A 6,389-nucleotide genomic window follows, 5' to 3' on the forward strand; every position below is an offset into this window, starting at 1 on the left:
AAAAAAAAAAAAAGATTATTCTGAGTCCATGATATCAAAATCAGGTAACTTGCATCCTGGAGAATGCTTAGCTTTCTGTTCTCCGGTAAAGGGCAGGGATGGCATGGTGATACCACATTTCATGACTTGCCTGGCACAGACACTGACCCTTCAGAACGAGCATTAGCTGGGGAGCTGCACTGAGTTCAGCAGGAAAACATATATGTAGCCCATCCAAATGTGGTCTCAAGTGATTAAAGATAAAACTAAAAATTAGAGGAGCTATCTTTGATACCTAGCATAGTCCATATCCTTCCCTACGTATCATGTCAAAGGTTGGAAAAGGATCTGCAAAAGTCACAAACCATTTAATACAATTTTTGGCAGATTTTACCACAAGACCCTATAAATAATAGCAGATGACTATGCTCACAGCTTGTGAGCTGGGCAAGTAGGTCAGGTTTGGAAACTATTAAGCAAAAGCCAAGCTATGGATCTTGCTTACACATGCTGGAGTAGGGTGACCAATTCATCCTGGTTGGCCAGAGACTCTCCAGTTTCAGTAATGAATGTCCTGTGTTCTGGGAAACCCCCTTGCCCCTGGCAAACCAGGATGGTTGGTCACTCTCTCTGGAGGTCTTCCTTTCAGGCTGGTGATCCTAAGTTGGATATTCACAGTTAGGGATGAGGCACAAAACAATGACTGGAATCTCTGCGTGGCAGTGGGGCTTGTTGACTGATGGTGTTCACTGCAGGGTGTTCAAGCATCAGTCAGTTTTGCATTGAGAGAACCAGTAACTATCAGTCATTGGAGGACATTTGTCTGGGCTGCTCATTTTCTATAAATCCCCTAAGGTTGGAGGATATCTCTTAAAAGGATTGTTTTATCACTGGAGGTCAAACCTCTAGTTCCCTGCTTATGAATTTGAATCAGGTTTATCACCTCCTGGGGACTAGGGTCCCATCATTCAATATGCAGATTTTTGCTTAATCTTTGTGTAGACCCATACCCTACCTCCTCCTCCCAAATTCATTGTGCTTCACATATCCTATTCTGCAGTCTCCATAGTTCAACTTATATGACAAATAAGTCTTCTTTCTCCACAGGTAGAGGGAACTTCTGCTGAAGGGGCTAGGGAAAGTGACTAGGGTTTCTACCCATGTCCCTGTTCCCATTTGCACCCTCATACTCTACCTTCCATCTGTAAGGCTAAGCCTTGCTGACTCTGGGGGTGGGTGGGGAGAATCAGCTGCTTCTCCTTGATTTCTCCCTCTGGGGCACCCAAGGTAAAGCGTCCTCTTTTCTACCAAGTCAATTACCACTCCACCATATGTTTTCGGTCTTCAAAACATTGTTGGGGGTGCCTGGTGCCTGGGTGGCTCAGTTGGTTGGGCATCTGACTCTTGATACCCAGCTCAGGTTTTGATCTCAGGGTCGTGTGTTTGGGATCCACATTGGGCTCCATGCTGGTTGTGGAACCTACTTAAATAATTAAAAAAAAAAAGTGTTGAAATTTTGAGCACCATTTTCTTCTCTCTTGTTCCTTTTGCCTTTGCAGGTTTTCACCTATGCTATTCCTTTATTGCCATGGTATTAGGATTTGGGGAGGGTTAGAAAAGAGATTGTTGCCAATCAACCACGTTTCACTGGACACATCCATTGTTCTAGTCTCTTTCTGTAACACCTGATGGATGGATGGTGGCTCTTCTGGAACTCTCTTCCATGTCTATTATCTTTTCTTTTCTGGTTTATATTTATTTATCCCTTTCTGTTTTCAGGAAAAATTGCTTGGTCCAATCTGTTAGGTCACTAGCTCTTCAGCTACATACATTCTACCCCTTAGCTCATATACTTGGGGTGGTTTTCTTTCTTTAATTATAATTATATTTTTTCATTTCTAACATCTCTAATTGGTTCTTTTGCATTTCCTCTTGTTTGAGAATATTAATTATACTTACTTCAAAGCTCAGTACTGGTTGCCTTATTTGCTTTGTTGAATCTTGGAATCTGGAGGCAGACAGCTTGGGTTGGTAGAATTGTGGCTCTGTGCACTAAGCTGTATAGCTTTGCAGCAAGTTACTTAATCACTTACACCTTAGCTTCCTCCTTTGTAAAAGGGGATAAACATAGTCCTACCCAAAAAGATTTCTGGTCAGGTTCAAGTTTCTTAACATATGCAATGTGTTTAGAATAGTGCCTGGCACATAAATGCTCAGTAAATATTAGCAATGATTATTATGTTTCTTTAGTTATAAATCTTTCCTTCATGGATTGGTGCTTCTCAAATGGTATTTAATTTTTTGGCAGTGAACTCATGTCTGCCCATGCAATTTCCTGCAGAACATCTGTTTGCATAACTCCCTCTGATGGAGGGATGAAAACCACTTTGCATATGTGTTCCACACACTCAGAATGGGCAGGATGGGCAAGATGGGCAGGGTGGACCCTTGGGTGGATGCTCTTGTATTTGGTCTTTGGGGCTTAGCGGCTACCCTTTTCTCCTTGGCTTTGCCATCCATCTGGGCCTTGCCATGTCTTTCACTCCCTCATATGTGGAGACAAACACTCCCGTCTTGGCTATCTTGTCTTCAAGGGTGGGGTTTAAGGAAATGTTCAGGAGTCTACTCATCTAGCTGCTCCCACGGTGAGTGTGGCTCACCTTCCCATCAGTAACCTGTTAGCTGCCTTTTGTCCCAGGCCTCCTCTACCTCAGGCATGGGGTGTCCTTGTTGCTGGTCCTGTTTTTGTAGTAGATAGTATAGTACACACATTCAAGGATATATGTACTAGGTGCTCATGTGCTAGGCTGAAGTGTTGTATCTCACTCTGTCTGCTTTCAAGTTCTCAGAAATTCTTCAGTGCTTCTAATTCTCCGAACCTTATTTGTCATCTTCTTTAAAAATACCAGTTCTTTCTTTCCTGAAATTTCTGGAGCTTGGGGCTGAGGAGATAGACTACAGCATGTGCTCAGTCCCCTATCTTGAAGGAGGAAGTCCGAGAGCTTCCGGAAAAGATGAAAATTAAGCAGAGTCTTGGAGGATGAGTAGGAGCAACCAAGGTGAAAAGTGAAGAGAAGGATATTGCAGGCTGAGGGGACTAGATGAGCAAAGGTATGGGGACATGACATGGTATGGAGGGGAGGATGGATTACAAGCGAGCTGACATTTTGAGAGAGGCAAGAGTTGCATGCACTGCAAAAGGAGAGGCAGGGTATGGTCTTATGTGTCAGCCTAAGAGCTTAACCTTATCCTGGGGAGCATGATGGTCCTAAAGGAGTGACACAGTCGGATGTGAGGGGCAGATCTGAGGGGCATGAGACTGGGGGCCAGTAAGACCAGTTAGAAAGCTCCTGCAGGGGCGCCTGGGTGGCTCAGTGATTAGATGTCTGCTTTCGGCTCAGGTCATGATCCCAGAGTCCTGGGATCGAGCCCCGCATCGGGGTCCCTGCTCAGCGGGAAGCCTGCTTCTCCCTCTCTCACTACCCCTGCTTGTGTTCCCTCTCTCGCTATGTCTCTCTCTGTCAAATAAATAAATAAAATCTTAAAAAAAAAAAAAAATAGAAAGCTCCTGTGGAGTCCAGGCTAGAAATCATAAGGGCCTGAAAAGTAGAACAGTGGTACTTAACCAATGGAAAGTAGGGATCAGATGCAAGAAATATTTAGGAAGAAAAATCTATAGATAGGGAGGATTTTCTAATAGTATTAGTTTTCTTTAGTAGAATAGAAAGAGACCTCAGTCTTCTTCCAGTATGGTCATACGGTTTTGTAAAATTTGCAGAAGTAAGCTATTTGAGCTGCGAACAATTAATACTGCTGGTAGTATCATGTCGTAAGGGCCAGGGGCAGGCTGCCCAAAATATACCCAAATGGTGTATTGATTATTTTGAACTGAGGCTATTTGGGAAAAAGCAGGTGCAAGACACTCAGCCCCTGCTCTGTCCTCCCGAAAGCAGGAAACAAATCTCCCATACAAAACGTACCCTCCCTACACTAAGAAGTAAAAAGACATCCTTATCACCAGATAGGAATTTTAAAGCCAAGAAAGCTGTAGAAACAAACCCTATTATTTTTTTACTAATTTACTATCTCAGCCCAAAATCTGCTTAGAACTTCTTCCTAATCGAAGTTCTCCACTATTTTCTTTATCCTGTCAATTCCTCAGAAATGTATCATCTCTTTGTCTAAAAAGTATAAAAACTGCCTGCCTTGGTCATTTCTTCAGGGCTCAATTTCAATATTGGGCCTCTGTGCGCACATAATAAAACTGTTTTTTTTTTTCTCCTATTAACCTGTCTCATGTAAATTTAATTCTTAATCCCAGAGGCACCTGGGTGGCTCAGTCAGTTAAGTGTCTGCCTTTGGCTCAGATCATAATCTCAGGGTCCTGGGATCAAGCCCCGGGTCAGGTTCCCTGCTCAGTGGAGGGCCTGCTTCTTCTCCCTCTGCCTCTCCCCCCACTCGTGCTCTCTTGCTCGCTCGCTCTATCGCAAATAAATAAAATCTTAAAAAAAAGAATACATATAAAAAAACTCTTAGTCCAACTGGAAGAACTTGAAAGGTAGAAGAGGAATTTTTCCTTCCCTACACTGTATATTTGTATCACTATTGTCAAAGTTGGAAATAATTCTAGCAAGTTTCATGTATGGGTTATGAGATTTCTGGGCATTTAAGTTTTCTTGTCTAAACTTAAACATTTCTTTAATTGGTATGGGTATTTGCCAGTTTGTCATGGATGTTCTTATTGTAGTGGTAAATTGAGTTTTGTGTTATTCTTGCTGATGTAGTTCATATAAAGTCATAATAAAATTTCATCTTTCTTGGCCTGTGCATCTAGAATTTATAGACTCTATCAGTATAAAATACACGATATAAGTTAGGATGTGATACAGTCAGATACAGAAAGCATTTAATTTCACACACAGGCAGCACTCCCACAGTTGGTGCCATATTACACAGAGTGCTAGTAAAATATATTTCCTGCAATTGTTTTTCAAAAGATCTATTTCTATATGTTTGTATGTAATCATTGCATTTGTTGCCTTATCAAGTATATTCCCTACGGGAGGGCTTCCCTTTTAAATGGGTGTGGATGAGGGGTGCCTGGGTGGCTCAGTCAGTTAAGCTACGGACTCCTGATTTTGGCTCACATCACGATCTCAGGGTCATGAGATAGAGCCTCATGTTGGGCTCCATGCTCAGTGCAGAATCTGCTTGTCCCTCTGCCTCTGCTCCTCCTCCAGCTCACATGCTCTCTCTCTCTCTCTCAAATAAATAAATAAAATCTTTAAAAAACAAAACAAGGGGCGCCTGGGTGGCTCAGTCGTTAAGCGTCTGCCTTCAGCTCAGGTCACGATCCCAGGGTCCTGGGATCGAGTCCCACATCGGGCTCCCTGCTCAGTGGGAAGCCTGCTTCTCCCTCTCCCGCTCCCCCTGCTTGTGTTCCCTCTCTCACTGTCTCTCTCTCTGTTGAAAAATAAATAAAATCTTTAAAAAAAAAATAAAATAAAAAATAAAAAACAAAACAAAAAATAAATGGGCCTGGATGAGAATAGACTGACATGCTTAAAACTTCATACATACAATGGTTGGAAGAATTTTCCATAGACTGGTTTCTGGTTCCAAACATATCAAATCTTGTTTCTCCTTCACTGCCTACATATTTCTGAAAACAGGTGCTATAGGACATGTTTATTATTGAACATCTCTGGCTCTTCTGGCTGAATCAGAGCCATGTTCCTAGAAACCGTTCCTACATTGAAAGATGAGCAGTAATGTAACCACACACAGAAGTGACTGCAAATGGTATGAACATATCCTACTAAACCCTAACTAAGCGAAACTCCAGCTCACCTTTTTTTAGCTAAATCCCCAAAAATACCTACGGCCCCTCTGCTGTGAGGGGTTTTTAGAGAACTCAGGATAAAAAGAGCCAGATGTCTTAATTGTTTGTATTCAAAATAGCTTACTTTTGCAAACTCTACAAAAACATTGGACCACAGAAAAGTGTGCTAAGCCTCTCCCATGAAGAACCCGTAGAAGTGAGGGGCCCTGCAGTGGTATCTCAGCTGAGATACAGAATCCAAGAGAAAAAACAGGTTGAGCGGGAAAGATGGTTAGTTCACTTTTTGACATTATAAATTTGGGTTTTATGAGGGATATTCTGGTAAAGGTGTCTAACAAACAGCTATTTATTCATATCTTTTTAATTCTAGTATTACCTCTCTATTAAACAAAGAAAATTCAAACATTCCAAATGGGAGTAGGAAAAGAGAAAAAAGAAACAAAGAGAAAGCGTATTTCACATGATAGTCAAAATATTAATCCACCTACCTGGCCCCTTTACTAACCAATAAGAGACTTGAAAAAGGTGCTGGAGGGCCCCCTGTGATAAGTATTGCCCCTTTTGTTGC

The sequence above is a fragment of the Phoca vitulina genome, unplaced genomic scaffold, assembly GCF_004348235.1.
Source record: "Phoca vitulina isolate PV1807 unplaced genomic scaffold, GSC_HSeal_1.0 scaffold29, whole genome shotgun sequence".
NCBI lineage: Eukaryota > Metazoa > Chordata > Mammalia > Carnivora > Phocidae > Phoca > Phoca vitulina.